The sequence below is a fragment of the Ambystoma mexicanum genome, chromosome 11 (genome assembly GCF_040938575.1).
Source record: "Ambystoma mexicanum isolate Mex_15411 chromosome 11, UKY_AmexF1_1, whole genome shotgun sequence".
NCBI lineage: Eukaryota > Metazoa > Chordata > Amphibia > Caudata > Ambystomatidae > Ambystoma > Ambystoma mexicanum.
The window spans coordinates 1,459,370,211-1,459,383,725 of record NC_090934.1 but is presented as its reverse complement, the minus strand read 5'-3'; the positions used below and the strand labels follow the sequence as shown (position 1 = coordinate 1,459,383,725).

General features: G+C 45.8%; 1 protein-coding gene and 1 long non-coding RNA gene across 7 annotated transcripts in view; one reads left to right on the top strand and one right to left on the bottom strand.

The window, feature by feature from the left end:
* Nucleotides 1–13,515, top strand: part of MAP2K5 (mitogen-activated protein kinase kinase 5) — a 1,998,137-nt gene that overhangs the window by 549,809 nt on the left and 1,434,813 nt on the right. The window lies entirely within an intron of this gene.
* LOC138504870 (uncharacterized) lies at nt 6,866–12,169 on the bottom strand. Its single transcript, XR_011280026.1, has 2 exons — nt 12,071–12,169; nt 6,866–7,285 (listed from the first exon to the last, which is right to left on the bottom strand). It is a non-coding gene; the product is annotated as an uncharacterized lncRNA (long non-coding RNA).

Sequence of the window (13,515 nt, the reverse complement as noted above, 5' to 3'; positions counted from 1 at the left end):
GCCTTAACCCAAACATCAAGGGGGTCACTGTGGGCGGGATAGAGCACAAAGTGGCACTCTATGCGGATGATGGTCTCTTAACCATCACCGACCCAGATACATCACTGCAACCCCTGCTTGAAGAACTAGTCATTTGGGGCAATTTCTGGGTTCAGACTGAACTATGATAAGTCCTCAGCCTTGCCGATCAACTTACCAAAGCGACAGAGAGACTTTCTGTGCCCCGACCTTCCGATCCCATGGGCAAAGGCCACACTGGAATACTTGGGTATCCAAATTCCCAAAACTAGCGCACTGATCTACAAACACAATTTCCACAACTATTTAAAGCTCTCCAAACAGATTGAAAACGATGGAATAAACAGGAGATTTCCTGGCTGGGTCGTGCGGCGGCGGTGAAAATGAATTTACTCCCCAGAGTGCTGTACCACTGCCACGCACTTCCAACCCATGTCCCGGAAAAGGATCTCATCTCCTTACAGCGGGAAGTCATGAAATTCATCTGCGGGGAGGGGAGGCTTTGTATTGCAAAGAAAATTGTGACTCGAAGTCGGCAGCTGGGAGGACTGGGTGTCCCGGACATCCCCAGATACCGGCGAGCGGCCCAGCTCGTACACGCCTTCGCCTGGACACGTATCACAAATAGGCCACGCTGGCTACAACTGGAAGAAGCATGGTGCAAGTCACCCCTGCCTGACTTGTCACATATCCAATCCTGGAGATCTTCCCCTACTCTGAACCCACTATCAGCAACACAGTAGTCAGCTGGAGAGCTGCAGCCAGGAAATGGGGAACCAAAAGCTCACTGGGCCCGCTGACGCCTATCTGGGATAACCCAGGTTTCTCCCCCGGCCTTTGCAACCGCAGCTTCACCAGGTGGAAGGAACTTCCTGGAGGAGGGTCAACCTCTCTCATTCGAGGACTGCAAAGCGAGGTTCAACATCCCCGAGGAGGAAAGGTTCCGCTATTCGCAGATTCGCCATTGGATTTCTCAGTGTAGCGTTAAAGAACACGGCTCCAGGGGCCTAACGCCTCTAGAACTATCACTGACATCCCCCCCCACCGCCCTGAGGGGTAAGATATCTACCCTCTACAAACTCTTGGAAAAGACTAGCCCAGAGACGAGCCCAGAGAGGAAAGGAAGATACATGCTGCACTGGGAGAGGGACCTGGGGCGTCCCCTGGAGCTGGAGACATGGAGCAAAATATGGTCAAGACTTCACAAAAGCACTCAGTTTGTTACCAACAGGGAAGGGGGATATAAGGTATGCTTCAAATATTATGTCACACCAGTCCAGCTGTACAAAGTGGACGCAAGCCCATCACCGAACTGCTGGAGAGGCTGCCCGCGGGAGGTGTCGCTATTCCATCTCTTATGGGACTGCCCTAAAGCAGCACACTACTGGAAAGGGGTGCTGAACCATGTACAGGCAATCACTGGTCTCAGTATCCCGTGGGACCCCGGAATCATTCTGCTGGGTGACACGGGAGATGGGGATTTACCGTTGACGGGGAACGCAGCCCGCCTCTGCACACAGTTGTTAACAGCAGCCAAGGTAGCCCTCGCCCGCCTTTGGAAGCACCCTGAGGGTCCCTCTATCCCGTTATGGTGGGCCAAGTGTTATAGCGGAAAGGATCACTGCACGTCGTATGGGCAATCTCAATCCCTTCCGAAACATTTTGCCCCCATTCATGGACTATGCAGAACGCTATCCAGCCCTCGCGCAAAAAAAAAACCTACCGTCCGTTGGTTGGACTGAATCGCAAGGCGACGTATCCTCCCGACAGAGCTTTTCTCTGCTACCCCCAGTTCCACGGTCAAACAACACTTCAAATGAAATATGAGACAATCTTATGATTATCTTAACATTACAATGAATTGTGCCATTTAAGCTTGTGCTGATACCAATGTGTTTATTTTCTTGATTGATAATAAATAAAAGATCTATTTGAAAAAAAAATGCATACATCCTTTGATGCATTCCTCCACCAAAACACACCCTGCATCAGTAATAATTAACGTGAAACACTTAAACTGACTGATGCACATACAGGATGGTTGTCTATTCTAGTTACACACAGATGTAGAAAGTGATTTGGCAGAGCACAAAAGTAGCCTTTAAAGTAGTTTCAGTCACCGAGACTGGGCCAGAGACACAAAGGTGGATAATAAAAATGAGAACTGTGAAAGCTGACCTCTGCCACTGGACCAATACTTAACAATTACCATGTAAAGACTATTCTTCTAAATTTAGTTCACACAGCAGTTACGAATTGACGAGCTGGCCAAGCCATAATCGTTTGTATTGTTTAGGACACCTCATGGCAGCACATGTCTAAATGGTTATGTGCTTGTGCTTCTTACGGCTGCGGGGTCTGGGGACGGTGTGGACTTATTACCTGGTCCAGGCGGCGAGGAGGGGGGCGGCCAGGGAGACGCCTACCCTGGGCCTACCTTGACCGAGTGACGCAGCTCTCCTCACAGCCCAGGTTCTGGCGGGAATAATGCGCGGTTTCTCGTCATCGATGCGCTGGGCCTACCTTGACCGAGTGACGCAGCTCTCCTCACAGCCCAGGTTCTGGCGGGAATAATGCGCGCGGTTTCTCTTCGTGATCCCTGACTGGGCGAGGCGTGTATTGCGCAGTAGGCGTCGCGCGCATGCGCCGCCTTCAGACGGGCTTCCAGATCGGCCTCTTGTGACGCATTTTTGAACCGACTGCTGCCTTTGCCGGGTTCCTGCGCAGCCCCACACTACACGCTGTAAAAGACAATTATGCCGTCGCAGATTAAATAAGTGAATTAAAAGAGAAGAGCATCTTAATGTGACCTGTGATTTGTCTCCCCTTTCCCCGCCGAGCAGTGTGTGCCACTCCGGCAAATGGATCAAGTCATCCGTGACAGCCCGTGATGGATTGCCTTATTTATACTGTATATTTTAATAGCCTCACACTAATTTAAATTGAGCACGAGGAGTAAATTATAATTCCGTCACTTGACTGCTTGTATTTAACTTGACAACTCATCCCCATTTCTCCTGTGGGTGTTTGTGTGAGCAAAGGAACCGGCCTGAGGCACTTGTGGCTTATTGCGCCCCCCCCCCCCCTTGGGAGCAAACTGCTTGGTACACGAGGGGGGCGTTTAGCCTAACTGCCAGGCGGTGTTTCTGCACTGGGGGCGCATTGCGCCTAAATGCAGGCCCACCCCCGTATTTTGAAGTGCATGACAGGCAGTGCTCTTATGGTAAAGTACTTGACTCGGCTTCAACCCTGGAACAGCACTCCTCACAGTACACTGAATACTGTGTCTTTTCATTCATGGGCAGAGCAGTATTTTAGGTTCCACTGCCAGATTCCAAAATTGCAGCGGTGGGAGGGCTGTCTCTCCCCGCAGGAGAAGACAAGTGAATATGGTACAAAACAGTCACTGTGTGTTGCTTTATGTGACCTACACTTAATATAGAGTACAGCAGTGAAAGCAAATGTGAAGTGGATGAAGGTGTACAGATGGCAGCACGCCAGCAGCGTAGGCGGCGCATTATAAAGTAACTACTTGGTGCTGTTCTGTGATCACATTGCACAGGTAACCTACAGCAGGGGTAGGTGTTTAAAGATGGTTGACAGTTATGGCAGACCACCCGGTAGAATGGTCCCCGCAGATTTGCATGCTTGGGGTGGTGGGGAAAATGAACCCGGTATGGAAGAAACTATTGAACCCAGGTCGTCTTATAGCTAAGAGAGCCATATTAATGAGATGGAAGAGTGCAACCCCACCAACCAAAGAAGACTGGGACAGAGACATGATATGTACAAAAGACACAGAAGAAATATATATAGAAATGTCCCGGCCCACAGCCAAACCAAAAAATATATGGGCAAGATATAAACAATATCTCGCAGATAAAGCCGAAAACGCAAGTGAGATCCCAGAAGGAAATAACTGTGTATGATGTAATACAAAGTGATGTTGTAAAGTGTATGTATACATGTGCAGTACCTGTGTGCATTATTAAATAAAAAGTTTAAAAAAAAAAAAAGATGGTTGACAGTTGGCACACACTGTTAGAGATCGGGCTGCCTTTTGTGGCTCAGCCCCTGCCACGCCACCATGTCGCCATATTTCTCAAAGCCCTACGGCCTTGGCTTAATTTCCTTACCCCTATTTGGCTTCCCTGCCATTGAGCTGAATTGCCAAAGGCTGTACGGGAAGGCTGAGAGAGAGGGGAACTGCTTCACTAGGTGGTCTGACTGGGTGGTCTGACGGTGGAACCAGTCTCACCAGCGATCCAATGGGAAAAACCAGTGGGCATCCCTTCCGCAAAGAGTGGTACTGGAGGACTCAAATACGCAATGAATAAGGATGCGGTGGCAGTGCCTTACCCGATGGTGCATCACAAGGAACCGTCTTCAACCTGGCCCAAGCGTGTGATGTGACGGGGTGAGACTGCCTCAAACTTTTGGTAGGGCTGCAGGATAGTTTTAAATAGTGGTTTAGGACTCAGCAGTAGGTCTGAGTGATCTCCCATTACCTAATGACTCCAAGTGCCTGCAGGCTCCCCATTGTGCCTTTGCTTTGTGCATTCTGGCCTTTGTAAGCCTTGGTATAGATGGTGTTTCTCAACTCCCAAATTACTTGAGAGAAAAGTGAAGCCTGGCAGTCAGTTTTGGTCCATTATTCGTGCTGAGAATCAAACCGGTCCTCTTCTCGAGGTGATGTGAGGTGACTACGGGCGCCAGCATAGCGAATACATATGGATCAGTATCTCACAGGAACTAGATTTGTGGTCTGCAGGTTACTCGATGTTTGCTGAGTAGGTGGATTAACCATTGAACAGTCTTTTCAGATTTGCCACATACACATGCTATTGCTCGCTCTCATGCTCTCGCACACGTTTGATTTCACAGAACTCTCACTTGCTCGGTATCTCACAGTCTCTCACACCCTCACTCTGAAGCAATGAGGCTGACTTTTGCTTTCTTTCACATCCATCTTCCACTCCAAATTTGAGGATATTTAGAAAACGATGCTATTGATTGGGAGGTTTAAGTTATCTAAAAGATGGGCAAAGCAGCCTAGACATGACTTACACTGCTGGAAATGGGAAACATTTAATAAGGTAAGCCTCTCATTCTTGGAGGGGTCGGGCCCTGGGGTAAGAGGCGGTCCGAGGGGCATGGTCCCAGGCCACACAATACACTCTTCAGAGAACTGAATCCTGACGATTTGCATAAAAGCAAAGAGCATTATGGGAACATAAGTATGTCCCGAATTCTAAATTTGAAACGGGTCTTATTGTGATTAAACCCTTTTGAGAGAATAATGGAAGTTGGGGTCTGTAGTTTTAATTAGTCACATTACTCACACTAAGAAAACATTTCTCTACGTTGCAGGACATATATACCAGTCTGGACAGCAACAAGTATGCGAGGCTTTGGCTGATTCTGTATTCATTGCCCCATTCCAAGTCGATTGATAGTGTCTGTTGAAACGTGGGTTGCTCGTGCATGTGATAACCGTTGTCGCACACTCGCACAAGCAACCAACGCTTCATTGAGCAGACTGCTTATAGAAGATTCTGCAGTCTTCTGTAAGTCTTCTGTGTGTCTTCCTAAAAAGTCTTCACTGGCTCCCGGTTGCTTCATGGATTCAATTCAACTCCCTCTGGATCACCCACAAGGCTGCCTGGGGCTGGGGACCACTCTGTCTGCAACTCTCTTACAAAATATTCTCCCTCTAGGTCTCTGTGCTCCTCTGGCACCTACTTTTTGTGTGTAAAGCGTTTCGCTAAACAGGGGGCATAAGGTAGATCTCAGCTGGCGCCCTTCTATGGAACAGCCTCCCACCTCCCTCTGCGTCTTGAGCAGGACTTCATTAAATTCCAGAAGCTCCCCCCTTCACTGTATTTATTATGTATATGTAATTTAACGTCTCATTCGCATTTCCCCTCCCTGTTGCCCTGTGGGCGCTTTGAAAACGAATGTACTTGCTGTATAACGATCAATAAAGTAAAGTAAGTGCTGCAGAGTCGTTAAAGCACGAGTGTTGTGTGCCACACCCAGAGTCTGGGGTCTGAGCGCCGCTCTGTCGTGTTCTGGCCCAATCCCTGCGCTAATGGTTTAATGATGGCGCTATATTGATATGGGCCTGGTAGGCCTCTGCCCCTGCCGGTGTGTTGCTGCTGCCTATTGATGATTGTTCACTCTGCTCTCCCGGGTGAGAGATTTGACCAGCTCTTTCTGTGGCGTCCCTTTCCCGGTAATGCCCTGGTTTCAGCTTTGTTGCAGAGTGCAGCCTTCAGCCTGCAAGTTCCTCAATGTGTGAGTGCGCTCCTCCCACCCCCCGCCCAACACCCTAAGCCAGTGGCTGACTCCGAAACTGGATACGAGGCTAGGTGCACAGGCAAGGTGTGGGTGGACGTCATGTTTCACGTAGAATCCCCCCTCATGAGGCTACCAAAGAGGGGCACAACGTGTGCCTTTATACATTCCACAGAAATGAAACCCGACGCCTGGGAACGGCAGTATGCAGACAATCATTGTTCTACTTCAGCGCTGCTACAACGAGTAACCAACAAGCTACTATTGCAGAGACGCGCGCGCTCCTGCTGCACGGAACATTTGACGTCACACCCATCATTGCGGTGCGTGTGACGTCACACGCGCCTGCAAGCACCCACTCGACGCTGGTAAAATAGCAGACGCCATTCTTAATACTGGCGGCCGAACTTCCTACCTCTGCGGCCCAAACTGCTGCAGAGGTAGGACAGGAGTTCTCCTCTGCTCCTTCCCTAGTTTTAAATGCAGAATGACTAATCCCCCACACTAACGTGAGATGGGGGTTTAGATTCTATTAAAGACAAGGAGGCGATTATTATGCATTACAATCTTTACTCTGAAACCACAGCAGCAAAGAAAAAACTTTTACAAACAAAAAAGTTTCAACAACAGAACTAGATAAAGTTCAATGTCAATGCATGGGGAACTCCCCAAACCATCATGGAGGATAGGTCATACCCTGCAGGGGACCAATGAGCAGGGACCCTCCTTTATATATGTCCATTACTCTAACGCCAACCCCTCTTTCTGCAGCTGACTTGCACCAGACGCCCAATGGAACGGTTGAACTGCGTAGCGCAGAGAAAAAGGATCCAGCGAAACCGGAGATCTCAACCTTTCCGCAGCCTGAAGCAATGAAGAAGTTCTTCTGGATAGGACTTCTCACCCGAAATCACGCACTCCAGAACTTGTAACTGCGATCCACACTCCTGAGCAGAACCTCAACTCGTACCTGTAAGAACAACAAGCAAGAAGGGTGGGTGGTTGGGAAGAACAACAAACCAAAGAATGTTCTCACTTGAACCACCTGTGTACATGCGTATCACAATTGTCATATCATATCATATCCAGGGTGGGTGGGAGGGATAATAATCGCCTCCTTGTCTTTAATAGAATCTAAACCCCCAGCTCACGTTAGTGTGGGGGATTAGTCATTCTATGACAAGACAGGAGGCTCATATTATGCAAGTTCAAAGCCCTTGCATCTCATTAGTAAGTACAAAATGATCCAATACAATAGATAATATAATAAAATTAAAGGAAAGGTAACATTTTTTAAATGCTTTCATTAAATCAATCTGTTGACCAATCAGAGAATTGCCCAAGACTAGGTTGCCCGAAAAGCTGTCTTATAAGGCAAAGTCAAATCCACTGCAAGAAAAACAGGAATGTGCCAAATCCAGCGTTCCTTACAGGCCACCAAAACCAACTGGTTAAAAGAGGGGAAAACATTGAACAAAGTTTTCCTATACTAATAGGTTAGGACAAAACCATCTGAAATAAACACCTATGTTGTTCAATCAAATATTCAAAACACTTAAATTCGTACCATTTTTGGGGACCTAGAAAGCAAACCAATGAAAACAAACACCTAGCTCTCCTGGAGATAAAGAAAAGTACCCCATAGGGGTGAAAGTCTTATAGGTTCCATCCCATGCATTAAAGGAAGATATCGCATTAGAAACAGGGCATGTCACAGAACTACACCGGGGAACCAAGAGGGAAAGACAAATCTTCAAAAGGGTAAAATGGGAGTAAAAAATCATTTTTATAAATTTTGTAATAGGACAATCCATCCTGAGCGGAGCTGAAAAGCAATAGAATTAATCTACAATTGTCTTCAGACATATGTGTATACTAAGGAGGGAAGTCTTCTGGAGGCAGAAGCAGAATGGAAGAGAGGGCCCCACCTGAGAAGCTAAACCCGTCAAACCGCTAACACGGAGACCCTCAGACCTCCCGAACTCTTGAAGAAGGACTCTGCTACCATGACAAAAGGCAGATATTATAAACCTGATCCTTAAGAGGCCAAACTTGGCAAGAAGAAAAAATGTATCCGACATCCAATCACTACCATTATAGTGATATCTAAACTCCTTTGTAGGTATGCCCGGTGCTTGAACCTTGATCCCTCCTCCCTGGTGATAAATCCCCTAGCGGATCAAAAGTAACCGAAGGAGGACACCAAATTTCCAAAATCTTAGCAAGACTCTAAACTGCAAAGAACTGATCACTAAATGGTTAAACTGAAGGTGTACACCAGAAGAGGTCCAACCTATATTTCAGCCAATTTGCAGATCTTTGAAGCTCACAGCACCCTGAGCTAGCACCTTACTGCAAACAAACTCTTGTGAAAACCCCAAAGGTCCACCTGCCATGCAGGTGACTATGATAATCAAGTCATCAACCAAATATATATCCCAGCACTCTGGTAATCGTAGCGGCAGACACCGTCTGAAAGTTAATGTATAGACTCTGGAACGCATCGTGATAGAGGGTCATAACGTGGATGGGGGATAGTATCACTCCCAGACCCCTCTATCCCACCAAGGGATATTGAGCCTTCCCAAAAGAGGAGAAACCTCCCCCACTTATCCAAAGGAAAAACCTTGCAATCCAGAAAGAAAACTACCCTGAGGACCACATTAAAGCCCCGCTTTACACCGTTAAGAGAAATAAATACCCACTAGCGCCTCTAACCAATCCCCTGACTGGACAGACTCCAGTTAACTTATTGAAATACCAGAGATTAGCACAAAGGAAAGTAACAGACGGGAGGGAAATGCTCAGTGCGAGTCTGCACTGGTCACCCGCCAGAACTCCTGTAAAAAGGAAAAAACTGAAACCATTGGATACTCCCAGAGGTGTAATATTATGATGCAATCTCCCCCAAGGATGGCAGGAAAACTGAAACCATTGGATACTCCCAGAGGCGTAATATTATGATGCAATCTCCCCCAAGGATGGCAGGAAGGGGAATGAGGGGGAAAGAACTCTGGATAATTATCAATGCCCTGTAAATGCAAGGTTGAGAAGAAATCTGGGACCACTGTCCCCTCAAACCCTGAGGTCTGAGTCACTGTATTCATGTGAGGCTGACTGGCCACTAAGGGAATCAGGGGAAGGAAAAACTAAGCACATTGTCCATAGCAAAACAGTACTTATACAGTACTACGAACCCTCAGGTATATGAGTGGTGCTTAACACTACTACGAGCGTTGTGTGGTGTGAGGTGTTCACTTATCGATCTCAGCTGGATAAAAGACTGATGTAGACCTTTCCAAAATTAGGAACCTGTATCAGAACGGTCAGCACGGATATGAAAACAGCACTCTAAAGAGGTTAAGCAACGCTCATGAGGGTACAGAAGCCTGCGTGTACTCCTCGAGCAGAGGAGAAGTTGCAACACACTGTTAGACGGTTAGCTGAACCATAGGCCAAGCTTTGGGAGGAAAAACATGAGGCAGGCGCCAGCAAGTTATTATTTGGCAACTCGTCTAACTGATACCATCAAGTGTTTCCAAACACTCCATCCAAGTAAAACATGGTTGCTCAACTTGTCATGTAAAAAACTGAACGGTTACCCTCGAGCTGACCCTGTCTCCACCAGAAACCAAAAGAATAAGGAATGTCCAATGGGACAAAAGTAGGGGAGAACAAACGTCCCCACTAAAGAGAGCCTTAAGCCCTACAGACCTCAATAGAGGCATAACGCATCATCTTTATTCTTCCTCATGTTGAGAGAAAATACTGTAGCTTAATCAGCACTGGTATTGGGTGGAGCAATTGAGGTCGGGAATCAAAACCTAAGGAAAGGACTGAGTTGTCCTGAAACTAACTAAGGTAAAGGGTGACAGAATTTTTAACTAAAAGATGAATGATAACACCAGATAGATGGTTAGAGAGGAAGGTACAACCCCATATGGGTCTGTTTACAACCACTTCCACACTCTTTTCTTTAAAGCACTTAATAAATAAAGAATATATAATATATGAAATATATATAAAATATCCAAAGAAGAGGGGTTACGCCCTCACAGGGGACCGAATCCCCGGCCCTTATATAAGTTGATACTCACTGAGCTTTCTGGGCCACTGACAATTCTGAAAAAAACGCAAATGTGTTCCAGTCAACACTTAAACATATTGTTTATCAAAGCGTACACTGAGCAAGTGCACCTCAACTGCTCACCCCAGCAGGGTGAGGCAACCAATAGTACACGAGGGAGCACCTCGCAGTAGGAACAAGGCGAAGCCTGAAACCGAGCACGCCTACAAGACCAAACAATGGCGTCAGCCATATGCAGCACCTAAACAAAGCTGCCGACCTTAAGGAAGGAATACACTGAGCAAGTGCACCTCCAACTGCTCGCCCGAGCAGGGCGTGATAATCAGCAGTACACGAGGGGGTAACCTCGCATTAGAACTCAGGCAGAGCCTGAAACCGAGCAGGTTATGGTGCATGCCAGTTAAGGTAATTACCCAAGTTGCCCACTTTAAGGGAGGAAACACTGAGCAAGTGTACCTCAACTGCTCACCCTAGCAGGGTGTGGACACAGCCGTATACAAGGGGACCCCTCGCAGAAACCCCAGGCAACCTTGCCACCGAGCAGGTGACTGCACCTTTCCAGGGAAGATAACCCAAACAAAAGAAAACTGTCAAGTTGAAGGTAGGATACACTGAGCAAGTGCACCTCCAACTGAGCGCCCGAGCAGGGTGTGATAATCAGCAGTACACGAGGGGGTAACCTCGCAATAGAATCAGGCTGAACCTGAAACCGAACTTATGGCACCTACAGTGAAGGCAAAGCACATAACTTAAGAAATAAGTAAATGAATAAATAAACAAAGAAAATAAAATAAAACTGCAGACTGGCAGTGCATCGGGCTCTTGCGCTGGATGGTCAGACTTTGACCTAACAAACCCACAGTCTATCAGTAAACATTCTTTCTTTCCAGCACTAAAGGTAAGGAAATGTGTTGTGTCACCAGGGATACGAAATTACAAACATTTAACAAAACCACATTTTTACTATTAAAATGTTTGTGCTATAATCTTTCTGAAGAAGTCATGAACCAACCAAATGCCCATTAGGAAATCCCTGCTCAACTGAGCAAAAAAGGTGACAATCAAATACCTCCATTGTAAAATACAATTATTTAAAATATAACAATTAAAATATCTAATCTTAAAATATACAAATAAACATGCGCTGGTCGGCCGCGAACCCGGGTCTTCCTGCATGGGAGACCTGCAGCTCTATATTTGAGCTAACTTGGCTCAGTACTGAAACAGAGGCTTTTGTTACAAACATAAGCCACAGGGGCAGGCCGAACCCAAAGCCTGCAGCACCTGGAATCCCCAGGTGACCATAAATCTGTCAAGGGGCACGAATTCAAACAGGCGAAATGAAGAGGGAACAGTGTAAACAACACTGCTCTCGCGCACGCCGGGAGCGAGTTGATTAATGCACTAGAAACACCTGAGTTTACAAGCGAGAAATTTTTAAAGAAGAAATAAATTAGAGAGCTCCCTCGAACTCACAACCTCATGGACTGTAGTCCGAAATTCAACCATTGCACCACTGCTTCAGCTGAAACAGGAAGTATGAGCATAATACATATTTTCTTTTTGAAAGACACCAAAATGAAACCAACGGCCGCACGCGGCTATCCAGATACATTGTATCAAATACACAAATTCCTTTATAATAAAAGGTAATTAACACATATTTACCATATAAATAATATATGTCATATTCAAACTAATAAAGCCTACTACTGACAAACAATGTAAGACACAACTGAAAGGGGTGACTTAGCTCTGTGGTGTCAGCAGCAAAGAAAGAGGGGTTGGCGTTAGAGTAATGGACATATATAAAGGAGGGTCCCTGCTCATTGGTCCCCTGCAGGGTATGACCTATCCTCCATGATGGTTTGGGGAGTTCCCCATGCATTGACATTGAACTTTATCTAGTTCTGTTGTTGAAACTTTTTTGTTTGTAAAAGTTTTTTCTTTGCTGCTGTGGTTTCAGAGTAAAGATTGTAATGCATAATATGAGCCTCCTGTCTTGTCATAGAATAGAGGTTGCAGCTGGATTTTACTATTTGTCTCATCGTTCTTTACCTTATAGGAGCGAGGACGTAAGCAAGCTAGAAACCCTCGTGCATTTACTGAACTAGAAGTATAATGCATTTTGGTATCCGTCTCTTCTACATGAATAGGCACAAAAACGAGCACATTTGCCTGTGCTTATCCACCAGGCAAAACATGAGTTTGGTCCTCTAATCAAGCAGGACCATGTTTCATATGGTCTTTGAACTGATAACAACTCTTCTCTTAAAAACATATTTTGAAATATGACTGTATGCAATATGACCTAATTTTAGCAAAATGCAATTTCGAAGGATAGAGAGCCGTTGTGCTCTACAGAATCAAGAATAGTTGCTTACAATTATCCTTTTTGCTTCTGATGAATACAACATAAGGGAAGTGATGGCAGAAACCGGTAGACCTGATCCTGATGGGATATCCTTTGTGAGATACCCGATCTTATGTTTTAATTACATGTACGCACTATGTACTAATGTACACTTGGGTGTAGGTTGATTAAAGATGGAATTGAATTCCCCCGCTGAATATATTCGATTGTAGTTGATCTCATTCCACTTAATGTTTTATGTTTGTCATCCCGTTTTAAGGGTCAATTTGGGCTAGGCAAGGGTTTATAAAACACAATAGTTTTTTTATTTTTTTTACAGTCCCTGCACCAAGAAAACAGTAGTTTTCACTTTATTCCTTTTATATAGGAGGTACGCCACTGCAATCGAAGGACGGTTGTTTTACAACACGGGTAGCATAGTTTTTAAAAAACATTTTTTAGGGATTACAATATTGATGGTGATATATGGTAAAAGGTATTTTCCTGTTCTCTGTGGTACTGGACAATAACAATGACATTCTGAGGAACCAGCTGGTTAAAAACTAAGTCGGCCAACAAAGTTAGTTTGGGGCTCAAGTTTTTTTTGTGTGAACCTGGGGCTATCTTTCGATGCTATGTAGCGTGTGGCGGGGTGCAGTAGGGGATAGACAGTGATAGGGGATAGAACTGTTTTAGTGCAGCTATTTGTAATATTTATAACATTTCTGACAAAGTGGAGAAGGAGGGGGAAGCGAAAGTC